Below are 14,085 nucleotides of genomic sequence, written 5' to 3'. Positions count from 1 at the left end.
GAATTCCAGAGCTTGGGGCCTAGGCAACAGAAGGCACGGCCACCGACGGTTGAGCGATTATAATCAGGGATGCCCAAGAGGGCAGAATTAGAGGAGCGCAGACATCTCGGGGGGTTGTGGGGCTGGAGGAGATTATAGAGATGGGGAGGGGCGAGGCCATGGAGGGATTTGAAAATAAGGATGAGAATTTTGAAATCGAGGCGTTGCTTAACCGGAAGCCAATGTAGGTCAGCGAGCACAGGGGTGATGGGTGCGCGGGACTTGGTGCGAGTTAGGACTGGGGCAACCGAGTTTTGGATCACCTCCTAGTTTACGTAGGGTAGAATGTGGGAGGCCAGCCAGGTGTGCATTGGAATAGTCAAGTCAAGAGGTAACAAAGGCACGGATGAGGGCTTCAGCAACGGATAAGCTGAGGCAGGGGCGGAGACAGGCGATGTTACGGAGGTGGAAATAGGCGGTCTTAGTTATGCAGTGGATATGTGGTCAAAAGCTCACTTCAGGGTCAAATATGACACCAAGGATTCTGGAGAGGTCCCAGCAGACTGGAAAACCGCAAATGTAACATCCCTATTTAAGAAAGGAAAGAGAAAGAAAGCAGGAAACTATAGTCCAGTTAGCCTCACATCTGTCATTGGGAAAATGCTGGAGTCCATTATTAAGGAAGTAGTACAAAGCAAAATACTTCAGATGCTGGAATCTGGAATAAAAACAGAAAATGTTGGAAATCTCAGCGGGTCAGGCAGCATCTGTGGAGAGGAAGCAGAGTTAACGTTTCGGGTCGATGACCCTTCGTCAGAACTTCCGATTGTTCGAAGAGAACGGATTCTTAAGGAGCACTGAAAGGGGGAAGGGAAGAAAGAACAAAAGGGAAGGTCTGTGACAGGGTGGAAGACAGGAGAGATTAGAGAGACAAAAGGGATGATGGGCTGCATTGAAATGGTAATGGCAGGAGTTAGAAAAGGGTTAGTCGATATAAGGTGTGAATGGCGGGATAATGACCAACTGCTATTGAAGAATAGGAAAAAAAAAACTTTTGCTCCTTCCAGGTGAAACAGCGGTTTGCTTGTACTTCTTGCAAGTTAGTATACTGTTTTTGCTGTTCACGATGTGGTCCCCTCTACATTGGGGAGACCAAACGCAGATTGGGTGACCGCTTTGCGGAACACCTCCGTTCAGTCCGTAAGTGTGACCCTGAGCTTCCGGTCACCTGTCACTTTAATTCTCCGCTCCACTCCCACTCTGACCTCCGTCCTCGGTCTCCAACGAAGCTCAACGCAAGCTCGAGGAACAGCATCTCATCTTTCGTTTAGGCACTTTGCAGCCTTCTGAACTCAACATCGAGTTCAATAATTTCAGAGCGTAACCGCTGCTAATCTTTGGTTCCCTTTCCCCACCCCAACTCCCCCCCACCCCCCCTACACCTGAGCTGTGTTTTTTCTCCTTGTCTCTAATGGCAGTTGGTCATTATCCCGCCATTCACACCCTATATCGACTTATGTTTTTCTAACTCCTGCCATTACCATTTCAATTCGGCCCATCATCCCTTTTGTCTCTCTGATCTCTCCCGTCTTCCACCCGATCACAGACCTTCCCTTTTGTTCTTTCCTCCCCTCCCCCTTTTAGTGCTTCTTAAAAATCCGTTCTTTCCGAACACTCTCCAGTTCTGACGAAGAGTCATCGACCCGAAACGTTAACTCTGCTTCCTCTCCACAGATGTTGCCTGACCCGCTGAGATTTCTAGTAGTTTCTGTTTTTATTATTAAGGAAGCAGTAGCAGGACATTTAGAAAATTATAATGCAGTCAAGCAGAGTCAACATGGTTTTATGAAAGGGAAATCATGTTTGACAAATTTGCTGGAGTTCTTTGAGGATGTAACGAGCAGGGTGGATAAGGGGGAACCAGTGGATGTGGTATATTTGGATTTTCAGAAAGCATTCAATAAGGTGCCACATAAAAGGTTACTGCACAAGATAAAAGTTCACGGGGTTGGGGTAATATATTAGTGTGGATAGAGGATTGGCTAACTAACAAAAAACAGAGAACTGGGATAAATGGGTCATTTTCAAGTTGGCAAACTGTAACTAGTGGGGTGCCACAGGGATCAGTGCTGGGGCCTCAACTATTTACAATTTATATCAATGACTTGGATGAAGAGACCGAGTGTAACGTAGCCAAATTTGCTGATGATACAAAGATAGATGGGAAAGCAAGTTGTGAGGAGGACACAGAATCTACAAAGGGATATAGATCGGCTCAGTGAGTGGGCAAAAATTTTGCAGATGGACTATAATGTGGGAAAATGTGAGATTATCCATTTTGGTAGGAAAAACAAAAAAGCAAGTTACTATTTAAATGGGGAGAGATTACAAAATGCTGCAGTGCAGAGGGACCTGGGGGTCTTTGTGCATGAAACATAAAAAGTTAGTATGCAGGTCAGCAAGTACTCAAAAAGGCAAATGGAATGTTGGTCTTTTTTGCAAGGGCGATGGAATATAAAAGCAGAGAAGTCCTTCTACAACTGTACAGGTGTTGATAAGACCACACCTGGAGTACTGCGTACAGCTTTGGTCTCCTTATTTGAGGAAGGATATACTTGCATTGGAGACAGTTCAGAGAAGATTCACGACATTGATTCCGGAGATGAAGGGGTTGTCATATGAAGATAGATTGCGCAGATTGGGCCTGTACTCATTGGAATTTAGAAGAATGAGAGGTGATCTTATTGAAACATAAAAGATTCTAAGGGGTCTTGGATGGAGAGAGAATGTTTCCCCTCGTGGGGAAATCTAGAACTAGGGGGCATAATTTCAGAGTAAGAGGCTGCCCATTTAAGACAGAAGTGAGGACGAATTTCTTCTCTCAGAGGGTTGTAAATCTGTAGAATTCTCTGCCCCAGAGAGCTGTGGAGGCTGGGTCATTGAATATATTTGAGGCGGCTCGGCCTTTTGGCTAAGATCATGCGTAACTGACCTGACAGGGGAGTAACCATGACCCCAACGTGGTTCTCCCTGGATCAGGAAGGTGGTTCTCCTATGCTTTTTGGAAATAGGAGGTGTGTGGGGGGCCTGACCCATCCACCTCCATGGCACGAACCTGGTATTGCAGTACTTCCAGGAACGGTGCAGTGGCTCTAGGCCTTTTGGCTAAGAGCATTGGCGCAGAGTGATCCTTGATGTGTGCAAGGTGACCTCTGGCATTTGTAATCTGACAAGATGATTTGACAAAGAATTGGAAAGATTGGCAACGGGAAAAAAAAATAATAAATTTGAGGCGGAGATACAGATTTTTGACCGATAAGGGAGTAAAGGGTTATGGGGAGCGGGCGGGGAAGTGGAGCTGAGCCTAGGATCAGATCAGCCCAGCCCAGCTATGATCGTATTGAATGGCGGAGCAGGCTCAAGGGGCCGAATGGCCGACTCCTGCTCCTATTTCTTACGTTATATTAAGAGTCTGGTTCAGCCTCAGACAGAAGTTGGTCAATATTAATTTAATTTAATTTAATTCAGGACAATAATAATTTAAAACTTTCTCTCAAGGCTCTGCTCGATAGAGAAGTCTGTGTTACTTTTCATCAAATGTCGAGGATAAGGTTAACACACTCGTACATCGCAGAGTGATTCCAGTGAAAGGAAAAAATGACATAAAACTCCAAAGTCAGGATGAATTCCATCTGCCAACCGATATTAAAATCTTTTAACTCCAAGTGACGATTTGTGATCTATAGATACATGGGGAGAAATAGGTTTTAAAACTCGCCTTGCTAAACAATGTATAATATTTCTGATACGGAGTTAAACATAAGGTGACAATCTCAGACTAGATCATGACTCGCACCAAGTCCCGCTCACCCATTACCCCCGTGTCCGCTGACCTATATCGGCTCCCAGTCCAGCAATGCCTCGATTTTAAAATTCTCATCCTTGTATTCAAATCCCTCCATGGCCTCGCCCTTCCCCATCTCTCTAATCTCCTGCAGCCCCACAACCCCCCCACCCTCGAGATATCTGCACTCCTCCAATTCTGGCCTCTTGCGCATCTCCCCATTTTCATCGGCGAAATGAGCGACATAAATCAGGCCGGAGTTAGAAAGTGATTAATGTGCCACAAACGCACAGCTGCTGAACTACATGTATTACAAACTTCTCCTCTCCATAAATTCACATGCCTGCATTTTATTGTAACTTGGGCATTAGTCAGGGTTGTGCTGGAGGAGGAGGAGCTAACGTTTTACACACGAGGCGGGTGCAATCCTCCTGTGCCAAGGGGGAAATGGACGGCTAAAGTTCAGGCACCGTCCCCTCCACCAACTCGGCTACTGGGTGTTTGTGGTGAGACCCTGGGCTCACTGACCGACACTGGCCCCCGGCCCGGCAATGCTCATTGACCCTCGGTCCGGGCCCCGGCCTGGCAATGTTCACTGACCAACACTGTCCCCGGCCCGGCAATGCTCAATGACCCTCAGTCCAGGCCCCGGCCCGGCAATGCTCACTGACCCTCAGTCCAGGCCCCGGCCCGGCAATGCTCACTGACCAACACTGTCCCCGGCCCGGCAATGCTCACTGACCGGAAATGCTCAGTGACCAACACTGGCCCTGATCCGGCAATGCTCACCTGACCAACACTGTCCACCGCCCGGCAATGCTCACTGACCCTCAGTCCAGGCCCCGGCCTGGCAATGCTCACCTGACCAACACTGCCCCGGCCCGGCAATGCTCACTGACCGGAAATGCTCAGTGACCAACACTGGCCCTGATCCGGCAATGCCTTGATTTAAACATTTTTAATCCTTGTTTTCAAATCCCTCCATAGCCCAACACCTCCCCACCTCTGTAATCTCCTCCAACCCTACCGCCCTTCGGGATCACTGCGCTCCCCCAATTCTGGCCTCTTGAGATTATAAATCACTCCACCATTGCAAAAGGACATAGACAGGCTAAGAGAGTGGGCAAAAATTTGACAAATGGAGTATAATGTTGGAAAATGTGAGCTCATGCACTTCGGCAGAAAAAAAAAATCAAAGAGCAAGTTATTATTTAAATGGAGAAAAATTGCAAAGTGCTGCAGTACAGTGGGACCTGGGGTTACTTGTGCGTGAAAAGGCTAGTATGCAGGTACAGCAAGTGATCAGGAAGGTCAATGGAATCTTGGCCTTTATTGCAAAGGAGATGGAATATAAAAGTAGGGAAGTCTAGCTACAGTTGTACAGGATATTGGTAAGGCCACACCTGGAATACTGCGTACAGTTTTGCTTTCCACATTTACGAAAGGATATACTTGCTTTGGAGGCAGTTCAGAGAAGGTTCACTAGGTTGATTCCGGAGATGAGGGGTTTGACTTATGAGGAAAGGTTGAGTAGGTTGGGCCTCTACTTATTGGAATTCAGAAGAATGTGAGGTGATCTTATTGAAATGTATAAAATTATGAGGGGGCTTGACAAGGTGGATGCAGAGAGGATGTTTCCACTGATAGGGGAGACTAGAACTAGGGGGCATAATCTTAGAATAAGGGGCAGCCTATTTAAAACTGAGATGAGGAGGAATTTCTTCTCTCTGAGGGTTGTAAATCTGTGGAATTTGCTGCCTCAGAGAGCTGTGGAGGCTGGGTCATTGCCATTTTCTTAACCGATAAGGGACTAAGAGGTTATGGGGAGTGGGCAGGGAAGTGGACCCGAGTCCATTATCGGATCAGCCATGATCGTATTAAATTACAGAGCAGGCTCGAGGGGCCGTGTTGCCTACTCCTGCTTCTATTTCTTATGTTCTTATATTGCTGGCCGTGCCTTCTGTGGCCGAGGCCCAAAGCTCTGGAACTCCCTCCCTAAATCTCTCCCTCCTCCTTCAAGACATTCCTTAAAACCTACCTCTTTGACCGAGCTTTTGGTCACCAGTCCCAATATCTCCTTATATGGCTCAGTGTTATTTTATTGTCTGATTGAAGCTCCTGTGAAGCGCCGTGGGATGTTTTACTATGTTAAGGGTGTAAATACAGGTTGAAGCTGTGGGCAGAAACAGGGCCTTGGGAGAGATGGAGACGGATCCAAGAGGCAACAACACGTTCAAGCGTCTTGGAGAGGGAATGGGAGGTTGGCGATGGGGAAATCAGAGAGGATGGCTACAGATTTTCCAGGAGCGTCCCAGATTCCATTGCTGGTTTATGTTAAATTAGCTGATCATAGACAGGACAATGGTAGAGATGCTGAAATTGGCCATTGATCCCGATTGCAAGCAACGCCCAGCTCGTGTGTGCATGCCCGCATGCCCCTGTGCATGCGTGTGTGTCCGTGACTACCCGAGGGGAGGACAGTACCAGGCGTTACTGTGATGCCTCCCACAATCGAATTGCCTGCTGGCACCTACAGTCTGAGCGGACATAAATAATGGTCAATTTGCGTGGGGCATTGAAGGATGTTCTGCTTCCCCAACCTTTTCCCGTTGTGCCATCGAGAGAATAGGAGATAAAAATCAGAAGGATTGCTGACGAATTGAACTGCAGGGAAAGACAATTCCACAGCACTGCCACAAGGTGGCGGTAATTCCCTACAGTCAGTTTCTGCTGCCAGATTTTTTAAGCTCTTTCACTAAACACAATAACCAGCAGGGGGCGACAGCAGAGCACAAATTGAATGGTTCACTTTTTGGAAATAGATTTTTCATTTCCTTAAAAAACATCTTGGATACATTGAGATCTGTAACTCATTGGAATACAGAAGAATTATCGAAACGTATAAGATTATGAGGGGGCTTGACAAGGTGGATAGAGAGGATATTTCCACTGATGCGGGAGACTAGAACTAGAGGGCATGATCTTAGAATAAGGGGCCGCCCATTTAAAACTGAGATGAGGAGAAATTTCTTCTCTGAGGGTTGTGAATCTGTGGAATTCACTGCCTCAGAGAGCTGTGGAGGCTGGGACATTGAATAAATTTAAGACAGAGATAGACAGTTTCTTAAACGATAAGGGGATAAAGGATTATGGGGAGCAGGTGGGGAAGTGGACCCGAGTCCATGATTGGATCAGCCATGATCTTATTGAATGGTGGAGCAGGCTCGAGGGGCTGTGTGGCCTACTCCTGTTCCTATTTCTTATGTTCTTATGTTCTGCATTTTTAACTCATTTATTTGATAGTTATAAAAATATTGGGGAGTGGAGAGTGGTGGGGGGGGGGGCTGGTATTTGGAGGCAAGAGGTCATGTGATGAAACCTCCAGGAATATGCTGAGAGTTGGCAACCCACCTTAAGTGTTCCCTCACCTCTCGTGCGTTCTCAGCAATTTCTATTTTTATTCCTTCGTTGCTTTTTATACTCGGACACAATGATAAAACCCGGAATAAAAACAGAATGTGCTGGAAAACAATCAGCGGGTCGGGCAGCATCCGTGGGGAGAGAAACAGAGTTAGTGTTTCAGGTCGATGACCTTTCATCAGAACTGGTTCTCAAGCTCCCCGTGGGGGAGGTTTGGCCTCGCGTTGTTCCCGATTATTAGTCCAGCCCTCTGGGTGACTGGCCCAGTGCTGTCTGAAGGTCACAGACCCAAAACGTTAACTCTGGTTCTCGCTCCACAGATGCTGCTCGACACGCTGAGTATTTCCAGCATTTTCTGTTTTTAGTATCAGATTTCCACCATGCACAGTGTTTTTGTTATGAAGCCTGGAAGCTGATGGAACAGGAAAGTACGGAACAATTTGTGCAGACGTACGACTGCTAAACAAATTGATATTAAACTCCGCTCGTTTAGCAATTAGTTTAAATGGGATATAAATTTAGTTAAAATGCATGTCCCAAACTTAATAGGAATGCCTTATGTGCGTGGCCCCAGAAACTGGATGGCCAAACCCATTTTCCATGGAACCCTGAGAGGCAGTGCACAAGAGGACAGTATCCTCAGTTCCTTGTTTTCAAATCCCTCCATGGCCTCGCTCCTCCATATCCCACTAACCTCCTCCAGCCCCACAACCCTCAGATCTCGGGTGGGGGCTGGGGGGGATGTGGGGCTGGAGAAGGTTCGTGAGGCCATGGAGGGGCGAGGCCATGGAGGGATTTGAAAACAAGGATAAGAAATTTAAACGCGAGGTGTCACCGGACCGGGAGCCAACGTAGGTCAGTGAGCACAGGAGGTGATGGGTGAGCGGGACTGGGTGCGAGTTAGGACACGGGGCAGTGAGCACAAGGGGTGATGGGTGAGCGGGACTCGGTGCGAGTTAGGCCACGGGGCACAGGGGGTGATGGGTGACCGGGACTGGCAGCAAGTTAGGACACAATCAGCGAGCACAGTGGGTGACGGGTGAGCGGGACTGGGTGAGAGTTAGGACACGGTCAGCGAGCACAGGGGGTGATGAGTGAGCGAGACTGGCAGCAAGTTAGGCCATGGGTCAGTGAGCACAGTGGGTGACGGGTGAGCGGGACTGGGTGTGAGTTAGGACACGGTCAGCGAGCACAGGGGGTGATGAGTGAGCGAAACTGGCAGCAAGTTAGGCCATGGGTCAGTGAGCACAGTGGGTGACGGGTGAGCGGGACTGGGTGCGAGTTAGGACACGGTCAGCGAGCACAGGGGGTGATGGGTGAGCGGGACTTGGTGCGAGTTAGGACACGGGGCAGTGAGCACAGGGGGTGATGGGTGAGCGGGACTTGGTGCGAGTTAGGACACGGGGCAGTGAGCACAGGGGGTGATGGGTGAGCGGGACTTGGTGCGAGTTAGGCCACGGGGCACAGGGGGTGACGGGTGAGCGGGACTGGGTGTGAGTTAGGACATGGTCAGCGAGCACAGGGGGTGACGGGTGAGCGGGACTGGGTGTGAGTTAGGACACGGTCAGCGAGCACAGGGGGTGATGGGTGAACGGGACTGGGTGTGAGTTAGGACACGGTCAGCGAGCACAGGGGGTGATGGGTGAACGGGACTGGGTGCGAGTTAGGCCATGGGTCAGTGAGCACAGTGGGTGACGGGTGAGCGGGACTGGGTGCGAGTTAGGACACGGTCAGCGAGCACAGGGGGTGATGGGTGAGCGGGACTTGGTGCGAGTTAGGACACGGGGCAGTGAGCACAGGGGGTGATGGGTGAGCGGGACTTGGTGCGAGTTAGGACACGGGGCAGTGAGCACAGGGGGTGATGGGTGAGCGGGACTTGGTGCGAGTTAGGCCACGGGGCACAGGGGGTGATGGGTGAGCGGGACTGGGTGTGAGTTAGGACATGGTCAGCGAGCACAGGGGGTGACGGGTGAGCGGGACTGGGTGTGAGTTAGGACATGGTCAGCGAGCACAGGGGGTGACGGGTGAGCGGGACTGGGTGTGAGTTAGGACACGGTCAGCGAGCACAGGGGGTGATGGGTGAACGGGACTGGGTGCGAGTTAGGACACGGGGTAGTGAGCACAGGGGATGATGGGTGAGCGGGACTTGGTGCGAGTTAGGCCACAGGGTGCAGGGGGTGATGAGTGAGCGGGACTGGGCGTGAGTTGGTACACGGGGCTCAGGAGGTGATGGGTGAGTGAGACTGGGTGCGAGTTGGGACACAAACAGCAGGAGTTTTGGATGAGCTCAAGTTTGTGAAAGGTGGAAGATGGAAGGCCAGCCAGGAGTGCGTTGGAAGAGTCGGGTCGAAAGTGAACGTAACTATAGATGGAGGGATTCAGCAACAGATGGGGTGAGGCAGGGGCAGAAGTGGAATTAAGTGTTCTTGGCGACGGAGTGGATTTTTAAAATTTATTTGTTCATGTGATGTGGGTGTCGCTGGCAAGGCCAGCATTTATTGCCCATCCCTAATTGCCCTTGATAAGATGGTGGTGAGCCTCATTCTTGAACCGCTGCAGTCTGTGTGTAGCGGTTTGTTACATCTGAGGGGCTCGTTGGGCCATTTCAGAGGGCAGTTAAGAGTCAACCACATTGCTGTGGGTTTGGAATCACATATCGGCCCAGACTGGGTAACCGGGAGATTCCTCCGTACTTGCCGCGGTTGGACTCGTCACAATTACGGCTTCTCCGAGATCTCCCGGCATGCTCTCCTCCTTCCAGATGAGAGAGATGAGGTAATGCATTCGTGCCAATAGTGGCACAATGCAACATTCCCACCGACACCTGGGAGTCCCTGGCCAAGGACCGCCCTAAGTGGAGGAAGGGCATTTGAGCACCTCGAGTCTCATCGCCAAGAGCATGCAGAAAACAAGCACAGACAGCGGAAGGAGCGTGCGGCAAACCAGTCCCACCCACCCTTTCCTCCAACCACTGTCTGTCCCACCTGTGACAGAGACTGTAATTCCCGTATTGGTCTGTTCAGTCACCTGAGAACTCACTTTTAGAGTGGAAGCAAGTCTTCCTCGATTTCAAGGGACTGCCTATGATGATGGTGGTGAGACGGGGCAAGGACGGCAGATTTCCTTCCCTAAAGGACATTAGTGAACCAGATGGGTTTTTACAATCCGGTACTTTCATGGTCACTATTACCGATACTAGCTTTTTATTTGAGATGTATTTAATTAACTGAATTTAAATTCCCCAGCTACCGTGGTGGGATTTGAACTCTCGTCTCTGGATCATTAGTCTAGGCCTCTGGATTACTGGTCCAGTGACTTTACCACTACGCTGCCATACCCGTGTGGTCGGAAGTTGATGTCAAGGTCAAACAGGACATCAAGGTTGTGGACGGTCTGGTTCAGTCTCAGACCATGGTCGGCGGAGGGATGAAATCGATGGATTTCTTTTGGCGGGGACCGAAGACAATTGATTTGGTCTTCCCAATATTTAATTATGACAGACACAGGAGTGCAATGTAAACCTCCGAGTCGCAGCCATCCATTTACCCGCAAAGCTCCGAGACTCTCGACAGTTTTCTGGAGATATGACACTCCAACAGAATGCGTAGCAATTCCTGGTTAAAGCTGCAAACGCTTCCCTCTGGGAATTATCGTGGAGAATCTCATCAGAATGGGACTTTCTGGTAATGAGGTGCTGGAGCCAAATCCCACACCAATCAATCAGTCATCGGAACAGCTTGGGCAGCGATAATTCGATTTTAAATCCATTCCCAAAGATTGATTGTCTCTTCTACCGATTCCCCGAGTAAACAGGTGTTCAGACACGGCCTGTCGCAGGATCGATACCTTGTGACGAGCAGATCTGCGGCAGAGCGCCTCACTAATGAACACGATGGATGAAGGATTGGCCAATAAAGATCTCCAGACTGACTTGCTGCGGGTTCCCTCGCTTTATTGTTTGGTCTCGACGACCATCAGCAAGACGAAATCCAGTTACAGAGAATTCCTGGTGTTGGCGAGGGGCCGGCGTAGCGAGAGCCGGAGAACTTGCAATGAGCGTGTGTCAACCCCATCTTCCGGGAGTCAGGGATCTCGCTCACTCCTCCTCTGCATGGTGCCCGTGTTCATTATCTATCTGCCCGTCAGTGTCAGCTCAGTGGGCAGCACCCTTGCCTCGGAGTCAGAAGGTTGTGGGTTCAAGTCCCACTCCAGGAACTTGATCAGATAAATCCAGGCTGACACTCCCAGTGCACTGCTGAGGGAGCGCTGCACTGTCGGAGGTGCCGTCTTTCGGATGAGACGTTAAACCGAGGTCCCGTCTGTTCTTTCAGCTGGACGTAAAAGATCCCATGGCACTATTTCGAAGAAGAGCAGGGGGAGTTATCCCCGGTGTCCTGGCCAATATTTAACCCTCAACCAACATAATAATAAACAGATTATCGGGTCATTATCACATTGCTGTTTGTGGGAGCTTGCTGTGCGCAAATAGGCTGCCACGTTTCCTACATTACAACAGTGTCTACACTTCAAAAGTACTTCATTGGCTGTAAAGTGCCTCGAGACGTATGGTGGTCGTGAAAGGCGCTATATAAATGCAAGTCTTTCTGTTGCCTGCCCTGCAGCTGTTGATTCCCGGGTAGGTACCGGTCCTGGGAAATCAGATGCCCGGCCCAGTACACTTTCTTCATGCATCAGTGGTGGCTAAGCCTAGTCCTGTTCGACCGACAGACACAATATACACCATATTCACAAACATCTACAAATCGAAGGACATCATTTTGATAATATACAGGTTTCTGATCAGGACCACACTGGGAGTTACACTTGCAGACTGGGCAGTTTAAACGAAGTTTAATATTGAGGTGATGCACTTTGGTAAGAAAAACAGAAACTTCACCTACACCTTAGAAAATAAGCAGCTGAATGGGGTAGATGAGCAGAGAGATCTCAGGATACAGGTGAACAATTCATTAAAAGCAGCATCGCAGGTCAGCAAAACAATTAAAGATGTTCATCAAGCACTGGGATTTATTTCTAGGGGTATAGAATTCAAGGCAGTGAAATTATGCTAAACGTGTACAGGACCCTGGGGTCAGGCCACACAGAGCACTGCACAGAGCTCTGGTCTCCGTACTGTCAAAGGATATAGAAGCACTGGAGAAAGTGCAAAAAAGATTTACAAGGTTGGTACCAGAACTGAGGGACTAAAGCTCTCAGGAAAGATTGAACAGGTTAGGGCTTTTCTCTTTAGAAAAGAGAAGACTTGGCGACCTGATTGAGGTCTTTAAATTTATGAATGGGTTGGACAGGGTAAATGTGGAGAGAATGTTTCCACTTACGGGGAAAGGGCGGGGGAGTGGGACTGGCTGAGGTGCTCTTGCAGAGAGCCGGCACGGGCTCGACAGGCCGAATGGCCTCCTTCTGTAACCATTCTATGACTATGCAAGAATCCAAAATTAGGAGCCATAAATACAAGATAGTCATTAATAAATCCAATAGGGAAACAAGCAGGAACTTCGTTACCCATAGAGCGGTGAGAATGTGGAACTCGCTGCGACAGGGAGTGGTTGAGGTTGTTACTTTGGGTGCTTTGAAAAGGAAACTAGGCAAGTACATGAGGGAAAAAGGGGAGAGAGAGATACGCTGAAAGGCCGAGACGAGTTAGCTGCAATGGGAGGAGACTGCTGTATAAACACCAGCACAGACTAGTGGGGCCGAATGGCCTGTTTCTGTGCTGGACCAGCTGGTCTTTTGTCTTTCGTGTGTTTGCGTGTTCATGCGCACACACACACACACACACACACACACACACACAGATACATAGTACGTACGTACAGCACAGGAACAAGCCATTCAACCCAATTGCTCCGTGCCATTGTTAATGCTCCACACAAGCCTCGTCTCACCCCTCTTCATCTCATCCCATCAGCATAACCTTCTATCACTTTCTCCTCATGTGTTTATCCAGCTTCCCCTTAAATCCATCGATACTATTCACCTCAACCATTCCCTGTGGCAGCGAGTTCCACATTCTCACCACTCTCTGGGTAAACAAGTTTCTCCTGAATTCCTGATTGGATTTATTAGTGACTATCTTATATTGATGGCCTCTAGTTTTAGTCTCCTCTTGCAAGTGGAAACATCTTCTCTACATCTACCCTATCGAACCCCTTCATATTCTTAAAGACCTCGATCAGGTCACCCCTCAGCCTTTTCTTTTCTAGAGAAAAGAGCCCCAGCCTGTTCAGTATTTTCTGATAACCTCTCCATGTGAAACTTTTTTGCACTGTCTCCACTACCTCTGTATCCTTTTGGTGATACAGTATGGAGACCGGAATTGTGCGCAGTACTCCAAATGTGGTCCAACCAATTTCGATACAGGTTCATAGAACCATAGAATGGTTACAGCACGGAAGGTGGCCAGTTTAACATAACTTCTTTGTTTTTCAATTTTATTCCTCTAGAGATGAATCAGAGTACTTGGTTTGCATTTTATGGCCTTATTAACTTCACACACACACACACACAAATATATACATACACATTCATACATATAGACTATAGCCACTCCTTCTTTAAAGTGGATGGCGGGTGGAACAGAATTAAGTTCCAAATCCCAGCTTGCTCCATATTCCACAGTTCAACAGACTGTGAATGGAGATCCAGAAACAAAGCACACTTGCCTCTGAGTTCAAGTCCCACTCCAAAGACTGACACTCCCAGTACTGAGGGAGGGCTGCACTGTCGGAGGTGCCATCTTTCAGATGGGACATTAAAGCGAGGCCCCGTCTGCTCTCTCTGGTGCATGTAAAAGATCCCACGGCCACTATTTCGAGCAGAGA

General features: G+C 48.9%; 1 protein-coding gene and 1 pseudogene across 1 annotated transcript in view; one reads left to right on the top strand and one right to left on the bottom strand.

The window, feature by feature from the left end:
* The window catches only part of fgf12a (fibroblast growth factor 12a), a 394,920-nt gene that overhangs the window by 293,575 nt on the left and 87,260 nt on the right, over nucleotides 1–14,085 (bottom strand). The window lies entirely within an intron of this gene.
* On the top strand, nucleotides 2,931–3,131 carry LOC139266449 (U2 spliceosomal RNA; annotated as a pseudogene).

This window comes from Pristiophorus japonicus, chromosome 6 (genome assembly GCF_044704955.1).
Source record: "Pristiophorus japonicus isolate sPriJap1 chromosome 6, sPriJap1.hap1, whole genome shotgun sequence".
Taxonomy (NCBI): Eukaryota; Metazoa; Chordata; class Chondrichthyes; family Pristiophoridae; genus Pristiophorus; species Pristiophorus japonicus.
Note: the sequence above shows the minus strand (reverse complement) of the source record. Positions and strands in the feature narration are given on the sequence as shown.